This window comes from Arvicola amphibius, chromosome 5, assembly GCF_903992535.2.
Source record: "Arvicola amphibius chromosome 5, mArvAmp1.2, whole genome shotgun sequence".
In the NCBI taxonomy this organism is placed as follows: Eukaryota; Metazoa; Chordata; class Mammalia; order Rodentia; family Cricetidae; genus Arvicola; species Arvicola amphibius.
In genome coordinates, this window is record NC_052051.1 from 88571409 (window position 1) to 88597679 (window position 26271).

At 42.5% G+C, this 26271-nt stretch overlaps 1 pseudogene; it reads left to right on the forward strand.

Moving 5' to 3' along the window:
• The first annotated feature begins 417 nt into the window (after nucleotides 1–417).
• LOC119815284 overlaps nucleotides 418–26271 on the forward strand; it is a 68060-nt pseudogene continuing 42206 nt past the window's right edge.

Sequence of the window (26271 nt, forward strand, 5' to 3'; positions counted from 1 at the left end):
GCTTTGAGAATTTCACATCATACACACCCTAATCACACACACTTCCCAGTCCTTTAATGTCTACCCCCTGCCCTTGTGACCTCCCCTAAAAAGAACAATGATGTGGGCTGTCCTTCTGGATGATGTGAATATGCTTTATTACCATTGGTTAATAAAGAAGCTGATTTGGCCAATAGTCAGGCAGAATGCAGAATACAGAATAGATGGGAAATCCAAGCAGAGATACAGGGAGAAAGGAGGCCAAGTCAAGAAGACACCAGCAATCAGGGAAGCAAGATGTGAGGTAACAAGTCACGAGCCTTGTGGTAAAATATAGGATGGAAATGGGTTGATTTAAGTTGTAAGAGCGAGTTAATAAGCCTGAGATAATAGGTCAGTTTATAATTAATATTACAAATAATATTGGTTATTTTCTAAATGGCTGTGGGCCTGGGTGGAAACAACACTGGTGGTGGCAGAGGTGGGTGGGGAGAAGTGGTCCACTAGGACCAGGCGAGACACAAAAAAGTTTCTGGCTACATTTGGCGTGCCAATGTTGGACTCTCGAGTTTCTACATAAGACCTGAAAAGTTTTTTTTTTTTTTAAAAGGATTCGAGCATAGCATGTTGGATTCCTGTCACACTATACAGAGGCATCTCCAAGCTATACAGTGCACTGCATAGTGGATTTAGTTTTTATTCATACAGAAAAAAGATTTATGGGCAGTGTGCTATAAGTTGTTGTTGGTAGCATTGACCCACAGACTCTTAGAATTGGGCCAGTGAGCATGGCTCCCAGTGTAAATCCCAGTCTCTGGCCTCCATCTTTGGAGGCCCCGCCCATGTGCCCCTTGCACCTTGACCCCTCTTCAGAAAAGGTCAAGACCACTCCCTCAGGCTATTTAAACTGCTCCCTCCAAAATAAACAGGCCCGCCCCCCCCCCCCCCCCCCCCCCCCCCCCCCCCGCCAGTTGCTTTGCAGCTTTTCAGTTTCCGAGAGCACAGTAGTCCAATTAAATCTGAATATTTTTTAATTTGGTTTGCTTTGATTTGGCTTGGTTGGGATTTTTGCGTAGGCAGAGAGCTCGTGTTAGAAAATATTCTTAACACCCAGAATTAGTGATGATTGTAGTTTCACCATGTTGGAAAGCCGAATGGAGTAGAGCCAACAGCCAAAATCTGTGCTTTGGTCCTAGCCACGTCCACTTGCCAGTTTAAAATAGTTATCAAAAAATCTAATCTACATAGGAAGTAGAAAAAGACAAGATCTCCTTTGTAAATTGGGAATGTGGGGACCATGGGAGAGGGTAGAAGGGAAGAGGTGAGGAAGGGAGGTGAGTGGAGAAAATATATAGTTCAATAAAAAAATAAAAAATAAATAAAATGATTACAGCTAGACAATAAAGACAGATTCAGACAAAAAGAAACCTCTAAACCTCTAAACCTTTGAACAATGTGTTTAAAAAAATGTATGTAGACTTAAGAAAGAAAATGGGTATAGGCAGTTATAGAAACAGTTTTTAAAAAATAAAACAAACTCTTTAAAGAGACAGTAAAAATAATATAAAAAAAGTCACACACGGATAAAAAATTCACAGGGAATATGGATCCTGTATAGTATTGTGTTGATTTTAAATTTTTTGGTTGCTAAAAAACAAAGGACAAGAGATTAAAAGAGATGCTGATCAAATATCAGATTAAGAGACGCTGATAAACATACCAACTTAAATATTTTAAAAATGTCTTAGCTTTAAAACAGAAGTCAATAAATATATTTGTAAAATGTAACTTAAGAGATGTATTGCTTTGGAGAAGCAGCTTTGCTTTTGTTTCTGTGTGAAATATGGACTTGGAGACATATCAGAATGAACTTGGCCTCTGTGGCTGCAGAGGGGGCTCCAGCTCCGTGACCTCAAGTACTTTCCCTTTGCCTCTTGGCATCTTTTCCCTGTATTTACACTTTAGCTAGTAAATTTCCATATCTCAAAATAAACTCAATGACATTTTAGACAATACAATGCCAGGTACAAATACCTGATTCATAAGGTACCATGGTTTTCTGCGATTCCTCTAAAGTAAGTTTTGCACAGGCTTTGTATCCATGGGAAACTCTCAGACAAGATTCACATAGGGCAACAAAAGGTTTTTGCAGCACAAAGGAAGGATGAGGAGCTGGGTGAAAACTCCAGAGCTAGACCAGGTATAACCCAGTGGGGTTTCATGGCTAGTGGAGGTTGCTTGCTATCCCTCTGGTGCCAGGCTAGTGGGGGACATTATGCCACAGAAACCCTTGGGTGCAGATCACTGCTCTCTGCAATGAAGAGTGGCCACTCATAAGGGTTGAATGCGAAGTGAGGCATTCAGTGAAGGCAGCACTGAGACCACTAAGCTTACTCCTGATGTATGTATAAGAGATGTTTCTGTGATCTGGTTTATTCCTGATACTGGCATGCAGACAAATAAGCATGAGGCTGCCAAAGTCAGCCTTTTTTCAGTTCCAAGGAAAATAATCACTGAGCTCATTATGCATAGGAGCAAAAGTATAATGAGAGACAACAGAGGCATGGATTCAAAAAGATGTTGAGATAACTTTTCTGGTGTGACCAACTGTGACATGGTGTGCAGGAAGTAGAGTGCTATGTTTCAACATGTTGGTGGGAAACTGCATTTCCTTCTTTGTTCCCAGAGCCGGATTTCTGCAAAGTAGGACAGTCATGAGAAATCATTCCCTGCAGTCAGAGGGTCCTGAAGAAGGACCCTAATGATTGTTGGAAGACAATGGGCATTATTCCTGCCTCATCAGCCCCTGACCACTAAAAGTAAACCTGCCTTTCTGGGTGGTGGTGGCAAATGCCTTTAATCCCAGCACTCAGGAGGTAGAAGCAGTCAGATCTCGGTGATTTCGAGCCTGGTCTACAAGAGTTAATTCTAGGACTGGTATATCAAAAAACAAAAAAAAAAAAAAAAAAAAAAAAAGGAAGGAAGGAAGGAAGGAAGAAAGAAAGAAAGAAAGAAAGAGAAAGAAAAAAGAAAGAAAAAAGTAAACCTGCCAAGGTCTTGTGCTTGGGGTTTACAGAAGAAACTCTCTTCATTGGTCAATAATAACTCTTTCTTTTATAGGTGCCAGGCCACACCCTGAAATATATACCCCGGGAATTCCTGACCTGAGGACATGCATACTCAGCACTAATGCCAATGATGGAGGAGAGCACTTCTAGCCTCCTCATTCTCTGGCAAACTAGCAGGTCACTTCCTGAGTTTTAGAGCAGCTCAGAGGCTCCACACAACTTCAGAACATGTTGTGTAGGGCAATCAAATGGTTTATGTTCCAACACCCAACTGCAGACCACCGCCACCAGTTCTTAGCAAGTTCTGGGGACAACAGGAAGATTCCCTTGTGAAAGCCTCCCAGTGGATGTGTTATTGTGGAATCCCTTCCCTACTTCATTGTTGTGTACATTTTCACAGTGCAGAAAAGTCCCCAAGCCTCTCTGTCCTCACAGACGACCCAGGAAACCTACTTGAGCAGATAAAGTGCCTCAGCAGAGCCTTGGGATGTGAATGTGCATCTCTGCATAGCTTCTAGACTGAATTGCCTGAGAAGGTCCAGGGACCCTCTTTCCCAGGCCACCAATAATCATGAAAATGGTGCACTTGTATCTCACTGGTATTGGATAGAGACAACGTACAAACAAATACTGAGGTACAGAGGGAGAATTCCAACAGAATTTACTCTAGTTGGCATTCAGAAGACTTTAGAATGTCTGAGAAGAATCCAAAGGAACAAAGGAACTCTCAGATACCCCTGCTCCTCAGCAGCAGTCACTGTTGTTATGGAACAATTTTTTTTCACAGATAGACTCAATAAAATGATGCCCTAACACCAAATGTAGAAACCAACTGAGTCTAATCCTAGAACAGATGGCAGAGGGCAGAAAATTCCTCTAGACCCTGCAATTCTGGCCCAAGCACTTCTTCCCACAAAGCATCAGAGATCGAGAAAGTCCAATAGGGAAGTAATTGAGTCTGGACATATCCAATCCAACACAAACCCCAGTTGTAATGATCTGTTCTGTCTCTTTAAGAGACAAGCCATGCGCCCCCCCCCACCCCCACCCTGGTCTGCTGAGACAGGCTGATCTTCAGCTTACAGCTTGAGTTCTCCCCCTTTTCCATCTCCCTCTCAAAGAGGCAGCTTCTGCCTCTCCGCACTTCTCCCCTTCCCCCTTTCTGTCTTCCCCCTCTCTGCTCTTCTCCCCTTCTCCCTTCCCCCTCTATAACCCACTGAATAAATATCCAACCTCACTCTGCATGGCGTGCCTATCCATGTCTCTGTCTTTTGCCTGCCACCGCGTGTCTCCCTGCCCTGGACCAGCCATGACTTGGGGACCTGCAGCCATCCCTGCCTGGGACTGGCTGCTCTCAGAGCCCGCTGCCTGCTGCCACATGGCCCGCTTCCACCGCTTGGGGACCTGCAGCGTTTCTGCTTAATTTTTCCATTATACCAGCAACAGACTCACCTACATCACATCAGCTTATTTTGTCACAGGCATCCCAGGGAAATCAAGGTAGAAAAATGGTCTGTTCAGTAGGGGCTGCAGGACAAGTATGGAAAAGGAAACCATAAGGAACCCATTAGAAAACTGAACACAGTCTCAATATTACAGGTGACCCCAGATCCAAACACTACAATGTTCATGTAACAGTTACCGAAGAGACCTTCGTAAGTTTCTGCCTCATAAAAAAGGAGATCAGAAACAACACAGAGAAGATGAACTGTGGACATAAGCTCTGCATCCATCAGCAAAAACAAAACAAAACATTAACAAAAAACAAGCAAACAAAAACCAAACAGAAGCTGGAGCATGGCTAAAAGAGTCCACATCCTAGGACTTCTAGTGGAAACCTGGCGCTATCTCCATGGGAGACAACAAACCCCTGTTCTAGGCCAAGATGGTGGTTCAGTGCTAGGCAGCAGGAGGGAGTGTCCAGGATGACAAGCAGATGTGTTCTTCTCAGCACTCTTACACTTGTGTGACCCCAAGGTTACTGCATGAAGATGTGGGAAAGCAGCAGAATGAACACTGTCCAATGCTGGGGGTTCACTTCCAGCCCACTAGAAGGAGGATGTTGAAGGTAGCAGAAGTATAGGACTTGTTAGAGCTGCTGAGTCTCCATGCAGCTGCTTCTGGGGCCCAGAATGCCTAGAGTTGCACACTCCCCATCCCTGCTGTGGGAGCCAGCCATGATAAGCTAAGTAAGGGCAGGTCACCCAAAGGAAGTTCTTTACTTCTAACCATTATCACCTGTCAGAGTAGGACTCAGCCAACATTCCAACCAGGACACCCCTAGACAAATGTCAGTTAATCAGGGGTCCTAAACCTCAGAAACTCCTTACCCCCACCTTTTCTACTATAAAACCCCATTCTAAGTGAGCTCGGGGTTCTCCGATTATTCCAATATGCTGGACATGCGAAGAGACCGAGACCGAGTTTGCAAACTTGCTTGAAATAAAGGCTCTTTGCTTTTACACATGGGGCTCGGTCTCCTTGTTGGCTTTTGCGGGGACTTCGTGGATTGGGGAATAACACCTGCTCCACATACACTGCTAGATATCAACCCACGCAGAACCCACCATCCATCCTCCTGTTGCCTAACAATGACTTCAAGGCACCAGGTTGTGCTGGACATCCCACATACCACATATACATTTAGATATTAGGCCTTATCTGACGGTATTCCTTACCCCCACACTCATATATTTATGTTCACATACATTACAAGGTGTCAGTTCAGGATGCCTCCCCACCAATGACACAGCAGTAGGAGTCAAGATCCTACAGATATGCCCCTTCCAGCTGCTGTGCTAAAACAGCCTCGCCAGCATTCGGACTGCCTGACATTGCCTCTCCAGACACACACAAATGGTACCAACTAGCTGTTACATCCTGCTACATATACTCTCCCCTAACAACCATCTTTACTTGTACGCCACGACCTCGCCACCGAGGGCCTGCCCCCACACACGACGTCCCTGACTGCGGCGGCTGTGACACCGGAAGTCGTCGATCTCCGTCGGATCTCTAGCCAACCACCGAATTGCTTCTGTGACTTCCGCCGTAGCAACCACAGGAGCCGGAAACAGTAGTCGTGGTGGCGGAAACACTTTCATTTGGAAGCTGAAATGGCTCCATTAGGAGCCGGAAACGCCAATCCCGGAAGGTCCTTGGGAGAGGGAGTCCTAAGACATCACGAGGCCTATCGAGGCCGAGCAGGACTACTCAAACGATTGAAGTGAGTGTCACGACCGCGGGGGGTGGGGCGCCTCTCTGCTCTTCCTCAATATCCTAGACTTCCCCATGCTCTCATATGAGACAAACCGACGTCATGGCAGCGGCAGCCGTGTTTGTGCCAGGGATGACATCATCGCACCTTACCACAATCTCATGCCCCATACACAAGAACAGGCCCCCTACCTAAAGGACATGCCCCTCAAACAACACGCCCCACAATAAAGAACACTCCCAACCCACAAGGACACGTCCATTGCCCAAAGGACATGCCTCCTGCAGCGACAGGTGTCCTCACTCAACCACAAGCCCCTTCTCACAGGGACACACCCCTTCAAACAAAAATACACCTCCTGCTGTGACATTGTCCCTCCCTGAAGGAAAGGCCTCCTCTTAGTGCGCGCCTGCCCCCTCCCCAAAAGACACGACCCCTCTCACAGGAACACACCCCTCTCTCAAGGACACACCCCTCCCACAGTGCACCATGCCACACACACTTACACTAGAACAATTCTACTCTCACAAGACACGACTCATCTCTCAAGGACATGCTTCCTACCACAAGGACAGGCCCCTCTCATAAGGACACAGCCCTATGAAAAGGACAGGCCCACTCCCACAAGGTCATGCCCACACCCTCAAGCAACGCCCCTCTCACTATGACTTGCTCCTTGTAAGAAGGACATGCTCACTACCCAGACAAGCCCACTCACTGGACAAGTCTCATCCCACAAGGAAATGCTCCCTCCAAGAAGCATGCATCCCACCCACAAGGACACTTCCCACAATTATATGCTCTCTCCCACAAGTTCATGCCTCCTGCAAAGACACATCTCCTCTATCAAATCGTGCCTCTTCATGCTAAGTCAAGTCCCCCTCCCACAAGGACACTGCCTCTCCCTCAAGTACTGGCCTTCTAGGGCAGGATACTCGCCCTCCAATAAGGACACACTTCCTGTCACAAGGACACCCCCCCAGGACATGCTCTTTTCCACAAGGACACACTTGCTTTGATGAATATCTGCAAATGAGCTATATCAATCAACATTAATACATGCAAATGTACACTAATCCTCATAAGCACATGCAAACAAGCACCAATAGGAACATATACAAATGAACAGTCAACCACATGAATGTATGCAAATGAACATCCTTCCATACAAATACATGCGCAAGGAAAGCCATATGGAAATATGCAAACGAGCGCTCACCCATAGGAACACATGCAAATGAACACCCTCATGAATATGCACAAATGAGACAGTTCATGGGAATGTATGCAAATGAGCACCCATAGGAATACATGCAGATAAGAACCTATCCATAGGAATATATGAAGATGTGTAACCATAGGAGCCGTTAAAACAGAAAGGCTCTAAGAATTGCCACAGTCCATCCACTACTGTACTCTGCTCTACCAACCAAGCTATCGAAGACCTATGACTGAGCTATCAAATCCCTTCTAATGCATTAACTGGCTGTTTGGAGCCCATTTCCAATGAAGAGAAACCTTGCTCAGCCTAGACAGGAGCAGGAGGGCCTTGGTCCTGTCTCAATGTGGTGATGTGACACAATTTGTTGACTCCCCCACTTACCATCTCTGAGGAGCAGATTGGGGGTGGGGTGAAGAGAAGGTGTGGGGAATAGGGGGGAGGGAGGGGGGAACTGGAAATAGTATGTAAAAAAGGAAAAAAAATAAATAAGAAGGCTGGGGAGACAGCGGCAGTGGTGGAGGCAGCACCAAAGGTCAGACTGCTCTGAGTCTGATCTCTGGTCGACCACCGGAAGCCCTACCCAGACTTCATACAGTTAGTACACTTTCTGATTGCTCACTATTCCATATAAAGCAGAGTAACATTTATTTAACCACAGCTGCCTTGTATTCTGTATCATCTCTAGATGCTGCATGACCCCTAATGCTCTTCTGCTTGAGGAATAACATGAGATAAAACTTTTCCAGACCCATGGATACAGAGTAGTAACTGCTGTTATTATTATTATTGTTCCCTAGTTTACAATAAAGTCATATATGCACATCATAGGACATACATAAGTGTACCCCGCCAGCAGGTCAGCTATTCCTGAAGAGATGCTACCTGAAAGAACATGGGCCGGAGAGAGAAACGAGACCAAGCAAGATTCTATTGTCACTGGACTGAGCTCCCAAGGTCCTGATGAGGAGCAAAAGAGGGAGATCATGAGCAAGGAAGTCAGGACCGTGAGGGGTGCGTTCATCCATTGAGACGGTGGGACAGATCTAACGGGAGACCACCAAGTCCAGTTGGAATGGGACTGATGGAACAGGGGACCAAACCGGACTCTCTGAATGTGGTTGACGCTACAGCATGGACGGGCTCACTGTGAGCCTTGTCAGTTTGGTTGCTCACCTTCCTGGATTTAGGGGGAGTTGGGAGGACATTGGACTTAACATAGTGAAGGGAACCCTGATGGCTCTTTGTCTTGGAGAGGGAGGGAGTGGGGGTATGTGTGGAAGGGAGGTGAGGGAAGGGGGAGGAGGAGGGGAGGAGATGGAAATTTTTAATAAAAAAATGAGAAAAAAAAGAAAAAAACTCCCCAATATTATATAAAAAAGATTCTATTGTCAAGGTCTTCCTTTATTGGGGTAATGGTTGTGGCTTATATAGCCCTTGAATGAGGAACTTGGCTTGGGGTGGGGGTAGGGGTAGGAAGGAACTTTTGCCAGGGTAGCAAAGGTCATCAGTCAGCACCCCTGGTGTAAGCCGAAACATGTGATTCCATTAACATTTTTCAAGATAGTTGGAATATGGGGCGGGTTCCGTAAACAAATAGTTCTCAAGATAGTTGGGATGTGCGGCGGGTTCTCTGCAAACATCCTTAGGGCAATGACCCCTGCTATCTTTTTTTTTTAGGACAATGTTCCCCAACACATAAGAAAAATATACATGATCAACAACAATAAAACACCTAGAATTTGCCAATATTTTCATAGTAAGCAAGAAAAACATGTCGAAGGTCATCCTTGGCTACATAGAAAGGTTGGGGCCAGTCTGGGCTACGCGAGGCCCTGTTTGAAAATAAAATAATTAAAATTAGAATTTGCAAAGCAGAACAATATTTAAAAAAACCAAGTACTTCTTTCTTTCACACTGTTTACCTGTCTGTCAAGATGGGCCCCTTTCCCTAAAAGACCTAGTAGACTTACCCATAATTAGTTAATATGCCTTCATATCCGCTCATCCTCAGGTTTCCCCAGTCACGGCTGAACAGTGACAGCAGGTGTATGACGGGAGCCCCACGGCACTCTCAGTGCTCATTGTGTCTCCCTTTGTGCCTTCTCCCAGGATGATGGTGCAGGGCTACTGCCAGCCCCTGGAGAGCAGTGACCTCTGGTCACTGAATAAGGAAACACACATCAGAAGAAGTCGTCCCTGTGCTGGTAAAATAACTGGAAGAAGGAACGTGCTAAGTTGAGAAAGCGAGTGTCACGTTTCTGTGTTCTCTCAGGCAGATGTGGCCTATGCTGACCTATTGCCTTCCTTTAGCAACTGCGCCCTAAATCCTCTAAATTTCTTGTTCTGGGGAAACTGCATCACCTCCCTAGACTACAGTTTCTCCTTCATCAGATGGGGGTGGAGTGGAAGTGTTTAACACCAAAGGGAACTCCCAGAAACTCCCTCCTGTGTTGTCTGTAAGTTATATACCTTGACATCAGTGATTGATGAGCTCTCCAGAAGGAGAGAGGGGACCATCTGCCAGGCTGAAACTTGGTTCTGCTTCTCAAATGTTCATGCTGGATTGAATGGTTGTTTTTGTTTACACACACACACACACACACAGACACACACACACACACACACACACACACATATATGCACATCATCTATGGGTGTGCATTTACCATAGCATGCTTTTATGGAGGCCAAATTAGGGGAGTTGGTTCTCACCCTTTACAATGTGAGTCCTGGGGATTGAACTTAAGTTGTCAGGCTGGACAGCAGGTGCCACTGAGCCACTGAGCCATCTCACTGACCCTGAGTCTTCATTCTTCTCTGGATTTTTTTAGCTGCTCATGAGATAAATGTCATCTGATGACACTGATCTGATCAGTGCTAGATCAATCATTGCAGCTTTTCTAGACAAGTTGTATTTACTCATCTGGGGCAGATTTGGCCTGAACACTTCTGTTTTGCTGGAGAGGGTATGGCAAGAACTGGCCAACTAGGCTTGAAAGCTGCTACCCAAAGACTGACTCCATGACCCTGTAGGCCCATATTTCTTTTTTTAAAAAATATTTATTTATTTATTTATTTATTATGTATACAGTATTCTGTCTATTTGGTATGGCAGTCAGGCTCTGAAGCCATAGGCCCCACTTGAGGTGGTCACACAGCCCTGCAGATAGGCTGTCACTGCCCTAACAAAGGGTCAGGATGTGGTTTTGCTCCTTTCTTTGTAATTTGGAGGATGCCTGATAGAGATGCTAATTCAAACCTTTGTGACAGTTAGCATACACAGCAGACAGGAGGATGCAAACTTGACAAAACGCCATTTATCTGGTTACCTAGGAGACAGAATGCTAATGTATTTCCCCCTGAATTAAGTTTTGGTTTAAAGACTGTTTGGAGAAAAAAATGAGGATGAATTTTTCAGGATGTAAACTCAGAATATCATGAGGGATCTCTGAGAATCTCCCTCCCAATGAAACCATGTGAGTCATGTCTCCTCCATGCCGTTCCAGAGAGAGATAGTTTATGTTGGGGTCTGGTAAAGAAATAATTAATAATTAATAATAATTAATAATTCGGCTAGCCACCGAACCCCAACATAACCCAGACCTTCAGGGAGGCTCATCTTAGTGAGGGATCACTTGCTCTTTTTTTCCCAAAGGTGTGAACACATTTCATACCTGTGGATAGGGAAGGGCAGGGAACAAATCTTGTTGGGCCAGAACTTGGCAGGGTCACTTATCCAGAGAAAAGGTATAAGCTGAGATGGATTCTGGGCTGCAGGGAGTTCACATGGTGAGAGAAAGCGTGGGGTGGGAAGTCTGCCTTGGTTTCTTTTGCCCTAAGATTTCTATAGAGAAATCTGTCTGGTCTACCCTGCCTCCTGCTCCTGTCTTTGTTTCTGGCCCAGTTCTTCCATGGTTTGTGATAATACTTTGTGTTCTCCTCAGCCTGTGCTCCCCTTATGTAAGGCCATTTGGATCATGTTTCCTGTTGACATGACTAGTGGTTTAGTGGCTGTAGAAAAGAGCTTGGTGGTGTTTTTGTTGTTTTTGAATTAAATGGAGTCACTTACCTATTGTCATTCTGTCCCTAGGCAGATGCCCAAAAGAACTGGAAACTTAGGTTCTGAAAGACTTGTACAGACTTGTAGCTGCCTTGTTTGTGATAGTCCAAAACAGAATCAAACCCAAACACCCACTAGAATGTAAGTAGAAGTTGGAATCGCTGTTCAGAACAGAAGGAGGAAGTGCAAAGCTAAGTGGAAAGTGGACAGGTCATCATCCCTCCAGTATTCAATGCCTAAAGGAACTTGAACAACAAAATGAAGGGTGTGCCAGCAATGTCCAGTGTATCTAATTAAAAGAAAAGTAGAGCTGGAGAGATGGCTTAGTGAAAGTACCTGATGATCTTCCAAAGGATTCTAATTTGGTTCCCGGCACCCATGTTGGACAACTCATAGTGTTTCAAGTTTATTCAAGACATCTTGAGGAGATGGAAGAACTGTCAGTCTCCAAGCTCCATCTTTGGGAACTCATGGCTCAAAGAACTTTTATTTTTTTTTAAGATTTATTTATTTATTATGTATACAGTATTCTGTCTGTATGTATGCCTGCAGACCAGATGAGGGCACCAGATCTAATTACAGAAGGCTGTGAGGCACCATGTGGTTGTTGGGAATTGGACTCAGAACCTCTGGAAGAGCAACCAGTATTCTTAACCTCTGAGCCATCTCTCCAGCCCATCAAAGAGCTCTTACAGAGAGGGACTGAGTTCTACATCTAGGCTGATAACCATACTTGTCATTTAGGAGATATTTACCTTCCTCTCAATTAGAACATTCCCTGTATCAATGACCTTACCTCCTGAGTCAGTTTCCAATTATTTAGGTGAACACATTATTTTTAGGCAAGTGAATTTTTTAATTAATTAATTAATTTTTAACATTCAAAAATTTACACTTCCTCCCTTGTAGCCTAGCCATTCCCCTCCCTCTCCCCCACTCCCCCTCCTCCATCCAGCTCCCTCCTCAAGAGAGGGCAGAGAACCCTGCCCTGTGGGAAGTCCAAGGCCCTCCTAGCTATATCCAGGCCTAGGAAGCTTTGCATCCAAATAGACTCGGATCCCAAAAAAAACAGTACATGCAGGAGAAACAAGTCCAAGTGCCTTTATCTATGGCTTCTCAGTCAGCCCTGATTGTTAGGCACATTCAGAGAGTTTGGTTTGATCGCATGCTCATTCAGTCCCGGTCCAGCTAGATTTGGTGAGCTCCCATTAGAAGAGGCACACTGTCTCAGTGGGTGGACCAACCCCTCGCGGTCCAAACTTTCTTGCTCATCTTCTCCCTCCTTCTGCTCTTCAACTGGACCTTGGGAGCTCAGTCCATTCCTCTGATGAGGGTCTCTGTCTCTATCTCAATCCGTTGCCAGATGAAGATTCTATGGTGATATTCGAGGTAATCATCAGTGTGATAGTAGGCCAAGGCCAGTTCAGGCACCCTCTGCTCTGCTGCCCAAGGACCTAGCTGGGGACATCCCCGTGGACACCTGGAATCCCCTCTAGAGCCAAGTCTCTTGCCAATTCTAAAATGGCTCCCTTAATGCAGATATCTTCTTCCCTGCTCCTATATGTGCCCTTCTTAAATCTCCACCCTTCCACTCCCCCAAGCTTTCTCCAGTCTTTCCTTTCTCTCTTCTCTCTCCCCCTCTCCCCCTCCCCCACCTCCACCTCCACCTCCACGCATACCTCCACCCCCATGCTTCCAACTTTTGCCAGGCAATCTTGACTGCTTCGAGTTTCCAGGAGGATCTATATATGTTTTTCTTTGGGTTCACCTTGTTATTTGGCTTCTCCAGGCTTGTGAACTATAGGCTTAATGTCCTTTGTTTATGGCTAGAGTTCACTAGAGTGAGTACATACCATATTCATCTTTTGGGGTCTGGGTTATCTCACTCAGGATAGTGTTTTCTATTTCCATCCATTTGCATGCAAAATTCAAGATGTCATTGTTTTTTACCGCTGAGTAGTACTCTAATGTGTATATATTCCACACTTTATTCATTCTTCCATTGAGGGGAACCTAGGTTGTTTCCAGGTTATGGCTATTACAAATAATGCTGCTATGAACATAGTTGAACAAATGCTTTTGTAGTATGATTGGGCATCTCTTGTGTAGATTCCCAATACTGGAATTGCTAGATCCTGAGGTAGATTGATTCCCATTTTCCTGAGAAACCACCACACAGATTTCCAAAGTGATTGCACAAGTTTGCATTCCCACCAACAATGGATGAGTGTTCTTGTTATTCTACATCCTTTCCAGCATAAGCTATCATTGGTATTTTTGATTTTAGCCATTCTGACAGGTATAAGATGTTATCTCAAAGTTGTTTTGGTTTGTATTTCCCTGATTGCTAAGGAGGTTGAGCATGACCTTAAGTGTCTTTGGCCATTTGAACTTCGTCTGATGAGAATTCTCTTTTTAGTTCAGCACCCCATTTTTAATTGGGTTAATTAGTATTTTCATGTCCAGTTTCTTGAGTTCTTTATATATTTTGGAGATCAGGCCTTTGTCTGATGTGGGGTTGATGAAGATCTTCTCCCATTCAGTAGGTTGCCTTTTTGTCTTATTGACAGTGTCCTTTGCTTTACAGAAGCTTCTCAGTTTCAGGAGGTCCCATTTATTCACTGTTGCTCTTGTTGTCTGTGCTACTGAGGTTATACGTAGGAAGTGGTCTCCTGTGCTCACGTGTTACAGTCTACTTCCCACTTTCTCTTCTATCAGGTTCGGTGTGGTAGGATTTATATTGAGGTCTTTAATTCATTTGGACTTGAGATTTTTGCATGGCAATAGATATGGATCTATTTTCATTCTTCTACAGGTTGACACCCAGTTATGCCAGCACCATTTGTCAAAGATGCTTTCTTTCTTTCATTGTATACTTTTAGCTCCTTTGTCGAAAATCAGGTGTTCATAGGTTGGTGGGTTAATATCCGGGTCTTCTATTTGATTCCATTGGTCGACTTCTCTGTTTTTTATGCCCATACCAAGCTGTTTTCATTACTGTAGCTCTGTAATAGAGTTTGAAGTCAGGGATGGTAATGCCTCCGGAAGTTTCTTTATTGTATAGGATTGTTTTGGCTATCTTGGGTTTTTGTTTTTCCATATAAAGTTGATTATTGCTCTCTCAAGGTCTGTGAAGAATTTTGTTGGGATTTTGATGTGGATTACATTGAATTTATAGATTGCGTTTGGAAGAACTGCCATTTTTACTCTATTGATCCTACCCATCCAAGAGCATGGGAGATCCTTCCATTTTCTGGTGTCCTCTTCAATTTCTTTCTTCAAAGCCTTAAAGTTCTTTTTTTTTTTAATTTTTTTTTAATTTTTTTTTATATTTAAAAATTTCCATCTCCTTCCCTCCTCCTCCCCCCTCCCTCCCCTCCTCCTCCCCCTTCCCTCCCCTCCTAGTCCCCCTTCCCTCCCCTCCCCTCCACCCATACCTCCCCTCCCTCCTTCTCAAGGCCAAGGAGCCATCAGGGTTCCCCACTCTATGCTAAGACCAATGTCCTCCCAACTCCCCCCAGGTCCAGGAAGGTGATTGATCAAGCTGAGAAGGCTCCCACAGAGCCCGACCATGCAGAAGAATCAGAGCCCAGAGCCATTGTCCTTTGCTTCTCAGTCAGCCCCCGCTGTTGGCCACATTCAGAGAGACGGGTTTGGTCGCATGATCCATCAGTCCCATTCCAACTGGAGTTGGTGTTCTCCCATTAGTTCTGTCCCACCGTCTCCATGAGTGAACGCACCCCTCTCGTTCCTGACTTTCTCCCTCATGTTCTCGCTCCTTCTGCTCCTCATCAGGACCTTGGGAGCTCAGTCCAGTGCTCCAATGTGGGGGTCAGTCACCTTCCCCATCTGTCGCCAGCTGGAGGTTCCCTCACGGTCCTGACTTTCTTTCTCATGTTCTCTCTCCTTCTGCTCCTCATCAGGACCTTGGGAGCTCAGTCCGGTGCTCCAATGTGGGGCTCTGTCATTTTCTTCATCTATCGTCAGGTGGAGGTTCTATGGTGATATGCAAGAAATTAATCAGTATGGCTATAGGAACTGGCCTTTTCAGGCTCCCTCTCCTCAGCTGCCCAAGGAACTAATTGGGGGCATCACCCTGGAAACCTGGGAACCCCTCTAGGGTCAAGTCTCTTGACAACCCTCAGGTAGCTCTTTAAATTAGAATATATATGCTTCCCTGCTCCCATATCCACCCTTCCTATATCCCAAGCACCCCATTCCTCCGAGCTCCCCCCGTTCTTCCCTTCACACTTTTCTCTCCCCATCTTCCCTTGGCCCAGTCTTGCCCAACCCTCAAGTTCCCAATTTTGCCTGGCGATCGTGTCTACTTCCAATATCCAGGAGGATTACTATATCTTTTTTTGGGAGTTCACCTTCTTATTATCTTCTCAAGGATCCCAAATTTATAGGCTCGATGTCCTTTAATTATGGCTAGAAACCGATTATGAGTGAGTACATCCCATGTTCATCTTTTTGGGTCTGGGTTACCTCACTCAGAATAGTGTTTTCTATTTCCATCCATTTGCCTGCAAAATTCAAGATGTCATTGTTTTTTACCGCTGAGTAGTATTCTAGCATGTATATATTCCACAGTTTCTTCATCCATTCTTCCACTGAAGGGCATCTAGGTTGTTTCCAGGATCTGGCTATTACAAATAATGCTGCTATGAACATAGATGAGCATATGCTTTTGTTGTATGATTGGGCATCTCTTGGGTAGATTCCCAATAGTGGAATTGCTGGGTCCTGGGGTAGGTTGATCCCGAATTTCCTGAGAAACCGCCACACTGCTTTCCAAAGTGGTTGCACAAGTGTGCATTCCCACCAGCAATGGATGAGTGTACCCCTTACCCCACAACCTCTCCAGCAAAGGTTATTATTGGTGTTTTGGATTTTAGCCAATCTGACAGGTGTAAGATGATATCTCAAAGTTGTTTTGATTTGCATTTCCCTGATAGCTAGGGAGGTTGAGCATGACCTTAAGTGTCTTTTGGCCATTCGAACTTCTTCTGTTGAGAATTCTCTGTTCAGTTCAGTGCCCCATTTTTTAATTGGGTTAATTGGCATTTTACCGTCTAGTCTCTTGAGTTCCTTATATATTTTAGAGATCAGACCTTTGTCAGTTGCAGGGTTGGTGAAAATCTTTTCCCAGTTAGTAGGCTGCCTTTGTGTCTTAGTGACAATGTCCTTTGCTTTACAGAAGCTGCTCAACTTCAGGAGGTCCCATTTATTCAATGTGTGCAGCTGGGGTTATGCGTAGGAAACGGTTCCCTGTGCCCATTTGTTGTAGAGTACTTCCCACTTTCTCCTCTATCAAGCTCAATGTGTTCAAATTAATATTGAGGTCTTTAATCCATTTGGACTTGAGTTTTGTGCATGGTGATAGATATGGATCTACTTTCATTCTTATACAGGTTGACATCCAGTTATGCCAGCACCATTTGTTGAAGATGCCCTCTTTCTTCCATTGTGTACTTTTGGCTCCTTTATCAAAAATCAGGTGTTCATAGGTTTGTGGTTTAAGATCCAGGTCTTCTATACGATTCCATTGGTCAACTTCTCTGTTTTTATGCCAATACCAAGCTGTTTTCAATACTGTAGCTTTGTAATAGAGTTTGAAGTCAGGGATGGTAATGCCTCCAGAAGAACCTTTATTGTATAAGATTTTTTTGGCTATCCTGGGTTTCTTGTTTTTCCATATAAAGTTGATTATTGTCCTCTCAATCTCTGTGAAGAATTTTAATGGGACCTTGATTGGGATTGCATTGAATCTATAGATTGCTTTTGGTAGAATTGCCATTTTTACTATGTTGATCCTCCCAATCCACGAGCAGGGGAGATCCTTCCATTTTCTGGTATCCTCTTCAATTTCTTTCTTCAAAGACTTAAAGTTCTTGTCAAATAAATCCTTCACTTCCTTGGTTAGAGTTACTCCCAGATATCTTATGCTATTTGTGGCTATTGTGAAAGGTGATACTTCTCTGATTTCCCTCTCTGCTTCCTTATCCTTTGTGTATAGGAGGGCGACTGATTTTTTGGAGTTGATCTTGTAACCTGCCACGTTACTGAAGGAGTTTATCAGCTGTAAGAGTTCTTTGGTGGAGTTTTTGGGGTCGCTTATATATACTATCATATCATCTGCAAATAATGAAAGTTTAACTTCTTCCTTTCCAAATTGAATCCCCTTGATTCCCTTATGTTGTCTTATTGCTATTGCTAGAACTTCAAGCACTATATTGAAGAGATAAGGAGAGAGTGGACAGCCTTGTCGTGTTCCTGAATTTAGTGGGATAGCCTTGAGTTTTTCTCCGTTTAGTTTGATGTTAGCTGTCGGCTTGCTGTAAATAGCTTTTATTATATTTAGGAATGACCCTTGTATCCCTAATCTCTCCAAGACCTTTATCATAAAAGGGTGCTGAATTTTGTCAAATGCTTTTTCAGCATCTAATGAGATGACCATATGATTTTTTTCCTTCAGTTTATTTATATGATGGATTACATTGATAGATTTTCGTATGTTGAACCATCCCTGCATCTCTGGGATGAAGCCTACTTGATCGTAATGGATAATTTTTCTAATGTGTTCTTGGATTCGGTTTGCCAGTATTTTATTGAGAATTTTTGCGTCAATGTTCATGAGTGAGATTGGCCTGTAATTCTCTTTCTTGGTTGAGTCTTTGTGTGGTTTAGGTATCAGGGTGACTGTAGCTTCATAGAAGGAATTTGGCAGTGACTCTTGTGTTTTTATATTATGAAATACCTTAAGGAGTATAGGTATTAGGTCTTCTTGGAAGTTCTGGTAGAATTTCGCATTGAAACCATCTGGTCCTGGGCTCTTTTTGGTAGGGAGGTTTCTGATAACAGTTTCTAATTCTTCGTGACTAACAGGACTATTTAGAGCATTTATCTGGTCCTGGTTTAACTTTGGTATATGGTATTTATCTAAAAAACTGTCCATTTCTTTTACATTTTCCAATTTTGTGGCATACAGGCTTTTGTAGTAAGATCTAATGATTCTCTGAATTTCCTCTGTGTCTGTGGTTATGTCCCCCTTTTCATTTCTAATCTTATTAATTTGCGTGTTCTCCCTCTGCCGTTTGATTAGTTTGGCTAAGGGTTTGTCAATCTTGTTGATTTTCTCCAATAACCAGCTTCTTGTTTCATTGATTCTTTGGATTGTTTTCTTTGTTTCTATTTTGTTGATTTCTGCCCTCAGTTTGATTATTTCCAATCTTCTTCTTCTCCTAGGTGAGTCTGCTTCTTTTTTTTCCAGAGCTTTCAGGTGTGCTGTTAAGTCACCAATGAGTGCTTTCTCCGGTTTCTTTAAGTGGGCACTTAGTGCTATGAACTTTCCTCTTAGCACTGCTTTCATTGTGTCCCATAGGTTTGAGTATGTTGTGTCTTTGTTTTCATTAAATTCAAGAAAGACTTTAATTTCTTTCTTTATTTCTTCCTTGACCCAGGTGTGGGTCAGTAGTTGACTGTTCAGTTTCCATGAGTTTGTGGGCTTTCTGGGGGTAGCATTGTTGTTGAATTCTAATTTTAATCCATGGTGATCCGATAAGACACAGGTGGTTACTAATATTTTTTTGTAACTGTGGAAGTTTGCTTTGTTACCAAGTATATGGTCAATTTTTGAAAAGGTTCCATGAGCCGCAGAGAAGAAGGTATATTCTTTCCTATTTGGGTGGAATGTTCTATAGATGTCTGTTAAGTCCATTTGGTTCATTACCTCCATTAAGTCTTTCAATTCTCTGTTAGGTTTCTGTCTGATTGACCTGTCCATTGGTGAGAGAGAGGTGTTGAAGTCTCCAACTATTAGTGTGTGTGGTTTGATGGCTGCCTTGAGTCCTAGAAGTGTTTCTTTTATATAACTGGGAGCTTTTATATTAGGGGCATAGATATTCAGGATTGAGACTTCATTCTGATGGATTTTTCCTGTTATGAGTATAAAGTGTCCCTTTCCATCTCTTCTGATTGATTTTAGTTTAAAATCAACTTTGCTGGAAATTAGTATGGCCACACCCGCTTGTTTCTTAGGGCCATTTGCTTGATAAACCTTTTCCCAACCCTTTACTCTGAGTAGGTGTCTGTCTTTGTGGTTGAGGTGTGTTTCTTGTAAACAGCAAAATGTTGGATTCTGTTTTTGTATCCAGTCTCTTAGCCTGTGCCTTTTTATAGGTGAATTGAGTCCATTGATATTAAGTGATATTAATGACCAGTGGTTGTTAACTTCAGTCATTTTTAGTAGTAGAGTTTGTGTGTTTCCCTTCTTCTAGTTGTGCTGGTGAAGGGTCACTAGAAGCCTGAGTCATTGTGGGCGTTGTTGGACTCCTTGGTTTGTGATTTTCCTTCTATTAGTTTCTGCAAGGCTGGATTTGTGGCTGCGTATTGTTTAAATCTGTTTTTGTCCTGGAATATCTTGTTTTCTCCATCAATGGTGAATGCAAGCTTTGCTGGGTATAATAGTCTAGGCTTGCATCCTTGTTCCCTTAGTGTCTGTAGCACATCTATCCAAGCTCTTCTGGCTTTCCTGGTTTCCATTGAGAAATCAGGTGTAATTCTGATAGGTTTCCCTTTATATGTTACTTGACCTTTTTCCTTTGCAGCTCTTAATATCTGTTCTTTATTCTGTATGTTTTGTGTTTTGATTATTATATGGCGTGGGGATGCTTTCTTTTGATCCAGTCTATTTGGTGTTCTGTAGGCTTCTTGTACCTTCATAGGAACCTCCTTCTTTAGGTTGGGGAAGTTTTCTTCTATAATTTTGTTGAATATGTTTTCTGGGCCTTTGAGTTGTAATTCTTTTCCTTCTTCTACCCCAATTATTCTTAGGTTTGGTCTTTTCATGGTGTCCCAGATTTCCTGAATGTTTTGTGTTAAGAATTTGTTAGATTTGTTTAGTTCTTTAATCTGTGAGTTTATTTCCTCTATAGTATCTTCAGAGTCCGAGATTCTTTCTTCCATCTCTTGTATTCGGTTGGAAATACTTGTCTCTGAAGTTTCTGTTCATTTACTCAGAGTTTCCATTTCCAGTCGTCCCTCAGATTGTGTTTTCTTCAAACCTCCATTTCATTTATCAGGTCTTGTACTGTTTCCCTTACCTGCTTGATTGCTTTTTCTTGTCTTTCTTGTTTTTCTTGGGTATCTTTGAGAGATTTATTTATTTCCTCTACCTTTTTGTTTGTCATCTCCATTTCTTTATGGTAGTTTTTTACCTCCTGTTTAAGGTCCTCTATTATTTTCATAAAGTACTGTTTAAGGTCGGTTTCTTCTATATCTTCTGGGGTAGGGTATTTAATTCTTGTTGTTTCGGGATGTCTGGCTTGTGGTGATGTCATGTTGCCTTTCATGATGTTGGAGGAGCCCCTGCATTGGCGCCTGCCCATCTCTTCCTTCAAAAGGAGCCCGGAGGCGTTTGGTGTCCTAGACCAATCTTTGCTGTGACTGAAACTGGTTGGATCTCCCCAGTGCCAGAGGAGGACCTATTCCTTGCGTCACAATCTGAAGAAGCCTGCACTCCCTTGCAGGAATCCTCAGACCTGCCTGGAGGCCAGAGTCTGACTCCTCTGGGTGGATGGCCTTAGAACAGGAGCAGGACACCTGAGAACACTAGGGAAAGCTTGGGAGACACAAGCCTGCAGAGGGAAGTGGGGGTAGGGGGTCTGTGCTCTCTTCCAGGGCAGGTTGCCCCAGGGTCCACATTCACTCACCAGTTCAGATCTTAAAGTTCTTGTCAAATAGATCTTTCACTTCCTTCGTTAGTGTAACCCCAAGATACTTTATGGTCTTTGTGGCTATCGTGAAAGGTGATTTCCCTCTCTGCTTCTCTATTCTTTGTTTATAGAAGCGCTACTAATTTTTTCTAAGTTGATCTTGAATCCTGCCACATCACTGAAGGTATTTATTAGCTGTAGGAGTTCTTTGGAAGAGTTTTTGGGGTCACTGATGTACACAATCATATTATCTGCAAATAACGAAAGTTTGACTTCTTCCTTTACAAATCAATTCCCATTGATCTCCTTATGTTGTCTTATTGCTATTGCTAGAACTTCAAGCATTATGTTGAAGAGATATAGAGAGAGTGGACAACCTTGTCTTGTTCATGATTTGAGTGGAATGGCTTTGAGTTTCTCTCCATTTAATTTGATATTAGCTGTTGGTTTGCTGTATATTGCTTTTATTATATTTAGATATGATCCTTTTATCCCTAAGCTCTCCAAGACCTTTATCATAAAGGGGTGTTGAATTTTGTCATGCTTTTTCAGCATCTAATGAAATGATCATATGGTTTTTTTCTTTCAGTTTATTTATATGATGGATTAAATTGCTAGATTTTTGTATGTTGAACCAGCTCTGCATCTCTGGGATGAAGCCTACTTGATTGTAATGGATTTTTTTGTGTTCTTGGATTTATTTGCAAGTATTATATTGAGAATTTTTGCATCAATGTTCATGAACAAGATTAGTCTGTAATTCTCTTTCTTGATTGAGTCTTTGTGTGGTTTTGGTGTCAGGGTAACTGTAGCTTCATAAAAAGAGTTTCTTCTGTTTCTATTATGTGAAACACCTTAAGAAGTACAGGTATCAGCTCTTCTTGGAATTTCTGGTAAAATTCTGCATTAAAACCATCAGGTCTTGGGCTTTTTTTTTTGGTTGGCAGGTTTTTTTTTAAATGACAGCTTCTATTTCCTCATGACTTAAAGGTATATTTAAATTGTTCACCTGGTCTTGATTTAAGTTTGGTATATAGTATTTATCTACAAACAAGTCTATTTCTTTTACATTTTCCACCTTTGTTGCATATAGGCCTTTGTAGTAAGACTTAATGATTTTCTGAATTTCCTCAGTGTCTGTTGTAATGTCCCTCTTTTCATTTCTGATCTTGTTAATTTGCGTGTTCTCTCTCTGCCTTTTGATTAGTTTGGGTAGGGGCTTGTCAATCTTGTTGATTTTCTGAAAGTACCAGCTATTTGTTTCCTTCATTCTTTGGATTGTTTTCTGTGTTTCTATTTTGTTGATTCCAGCCCTCAGTTTGATTATTTCCAATCTTCTACTCCTCCTGGGTGAGTTTGCTTCTTTTTTTTTCATAGAACTTTCAGCTGTGCTGTTAAGTCTCTAATGTGAGCTTTCTCCGTTTTTTTTTTTTTTTTTTTTTTTTTTTCATGTGTGGGCACTATGGACTTTTCTCTTAGCACTGCTTTCATAGTGTCCCATAGGTTCAGGTATGTTGTGTCTTTATTTTCATTGAATTCAAGGAAGTCTTTAATGTTTTTCTTTACTTCTTCTCTGACCCTGGGGTGGTTCAGTAGTTGATTGTTCAGTTTCCGTGAGTTTCTAGGCTTTCTGGGGGTAAAATTGTTGTTAAATTCTAACTTTATTCCATGGTGATCTGATAAGACATGGGTGGTTACTAAAATTTTTTTGTATCTGTGGAAGTTTGCTTTGTTCCTGAGTATGTGATCAATTTTTGAGAAGGTCCCATGAGATGCTGAGAAGAAGGTATATTCTTTCCTATTTGGGTGGAATGTTCTATAGATGTCTATTAAGTCCATTTGATTCATTACCTCCATTAGTTCTCTTATTTCTCTGTTAGGTTTCTGTCTAGTTGACCTGTCCATTGGTGAGAGAGTAGTGTTGATGTCTCCTACTATTAGTGTGTGGGGTTTGATGTGTGCTTTGAGTTCTAGTAATGTTTCTTTTACATATGTGGGTGCTTTTATATTAGGGGCATAGATATTCAGGACTGAGACTTCATTCTGATGAATTGTTCCTTTTATGAGTATAAAGTGTCCATATCCATCTCTTCTGATTGATTTTAGTTTGAAATCAATTTTATTAAATATTAGTATAGCTAACACCCACTTGTTTCTTAGGTCCATTTGATTAAAAAACCTTTTCCCAACCCTTTACTCTGAGTGAATGTCGGTCTTTGTGGTTGAGGTATGTTTCTTGTAAGCAGCAGAATGTTGGATCCTGCTTTCACATCCATTCTCTTAAACTGTGCCTTTTTATAGGTGAATTGAGACCATTGATATTAAGTGATATTAATGACAAGTGGTTGTTAACTCTGGTTACTTTTTTTTTGGTGGTAGAGTTTGTGTGTTTCCCTTCTTTGGGTTGTGGAGGGTTGTTAGATGTCTAAGTTATTGTGGGTGTTGTTTGGTTCCTTGGGTTGTGATTTTCCTTTTATTACTTCTGTAAGGCTGGGTTTCTGGCTATGTATTTTTTAAATTTGTTTTTATCCTGGAATATCTTGTTCTCTCCATTGATGGTGAAAGAAAGCTTGGCTGGGTATAACAGTCTGGGCTTGTATCCATGGTCTTTTAGTTTCTGCAGCAAATATATCCAATAGTTTCTGGCTTTCATGGTTTCCATAGAGAAATCAGGTGTAATTCTGATAGGTTTACCTTTATATGTTGAACATTTTCCTTTGCCACTTTTAATATTCTTTCTTTATTCTGTATGTTTTGTGTTTTGATTATTATATGGTGAGGGGATTTTTTTATCCCTTCCATTTGGTGTTCTGTTGCATCTTGTACCTTCATAGGAATATCCTTCTTTAGGTTGGGAAAGTTTTCTTCTATAGTTTTGTTGAATATATTTTCTGGGCCTTTGAGCTGTAATTCTCCTTCTTCTGCCCCTATTATTCTTAGGTTTGTTCTTTTCATGGTGTATCAGATTTCCTGGATGTTTTGTGTTAAGAATTTGTTGGATTTGCTCTTTTCTTTGATCAATGAGTTCATTTCCTCTATAGTATCTTCAGCGTCTGAGATTCTTTCTTCTGTCTCTTGTATTCTGTTGGCTATACTCGTCTCTGTAGTCCCTGTTCGTTTACCCAGATTTTCCATATCTAGCCATCCCTCGGTTTGTGTTTTCTTCATTACCTCCATTTCAGTTTTCAAGTCTTGAACTGTTTCCATTACCTGTTTGATTGCTTTTTCTTGGTTTCCTAGTGTATCTTTGAGGGATTTTTTTCATTTCTCCAAACTTTTTGTTATTCTTCTCATCCATTACTTTAAGGGTTTTTTTCACACCCTGTTTAAGGGACTCTATCATTTTCATAATGTTACTTTTAAAGTCTATTTCTTCTACTTCTTCTGGATTAGGGTGTTCAAGTCTTCCCGTTGTATGTTCGCTGGATTGTGGTGTTATCATGTTGTTTTTCAGATTGTTGGAGAAATTCCTGCATTGGTACCTGCCCATCTCTTCCTTCAAATGCTGTTAGGAGAGTCTTGGTGGCTTGGTCTGATCTTTGCTGTGGCTACCTGTGTACTTGGGGGTTATTCTTGGTCTGCACTCTCTTAGGTCCCCTCAGCACTGGAGTCTCTTAGATCCTCTCCTCCCTAGAGTAGGCTGTGGTGGTCGATCTAAGGACCCCACAGATGAAAAGAAGTTCTTGGGGGGGGCAAGCTGGTATGGGGTAAGTAGAGAAAGGCAGTAGCCAGGGAGAAGCCCTGCTGAATCGTCAGAAAGTTTAGGGGATTGGAGGGTGCCTGTGCTCCATTTCCAGGGAGTCTGACCAGCTGGTCAGGCACTCATTTACCACTCCTGAGGGATGGAACTTCTGGTACAGGATCAGGCCACCTGCTAGCCAGGGACCATGCAGATAAAAGGGTGCGCTTGCTGGGTGCAGGCTCAGTGGGACAAAGAAACTCCTGCAGCAGTTGCCCTCACCATTTTGTCCCCAGACTCTTATCCCTGAAGCAGGCTGAGTTGGAGGATCCTATGACCCCACAGATGTAAAAAGGTGTTTGGGTGGCAAACTGGGATGGGATAAGAAGAGAAAGGCAGCAGCCAGGGAGAAGCCCCCTCTGAATGGCCAGAAAGTTTAGGGGAATGGAGGGTGCCTGTGCTCCCTTTCCGGGCTCCTGCGGCAGTTGCTCCCACCACTATATATATATATATATATATATATATATATATATATATATATATATATATATATCAGATGAGCAAGTTTTTTCTTTTTGACTCATTAGACATTATACTTGGATTTTAATAGGCTTTTCATTTTCTCTTGGCAAAAATTCCATTTTCCAAGCCTTTCTTTCATTTTTTTCTTTTCTTTTTCCTTTCTTTCATTTTTCTTTTATATAATGCCATTTAATGAATACATGAAAGAACAAAATAAATGAAAATAGAGAGTTGAGTAGAAATGTAACTTTCTGGGGTCCAAACTTTATGTTTTAAAGCTTTGAAAGTCACTACTGAATGCAGTTTTGGGGTGGGGACTAATTCAGAATTTCCTACACATCGCTTGGCTGTGCCTGAATGTTCTCATTGTCATGATGACTCTGTAGCATAGTTAAGGGGGCCTTAATTACTGGGATACTGTACCCCAGGTCAGGAAGCAGAAGCTATGGGTGCTCAGCTTTATGAGCAAGTTATTATCCTACACTTTGATCTTATTTAAAGACCACTGCTCTTCCATGTTCTGACAAATGAAAAACATTCTTTTAGGAGGTTTGGGGACCAGAGGTGGTTCTTTTTTGCCCCTTCTTCCTGTAATAGTTGACTGTAATATCTCATGTGTTAGCCATCATAAGGTTTTTGTTGTTGCTGCTGGTTTAGAAGTCACAACACCAGGTAAAGAGGAATAGAGTATCTTTACCAGGGAGAAATCTGTAAAGGATGGCTTATCTAACAATAGGTAGTGTAAAACAAAATGAAGTAGCTATTAATTACTCTAACAGGTGATGGTTTAAAAGACTAAGGTATGATC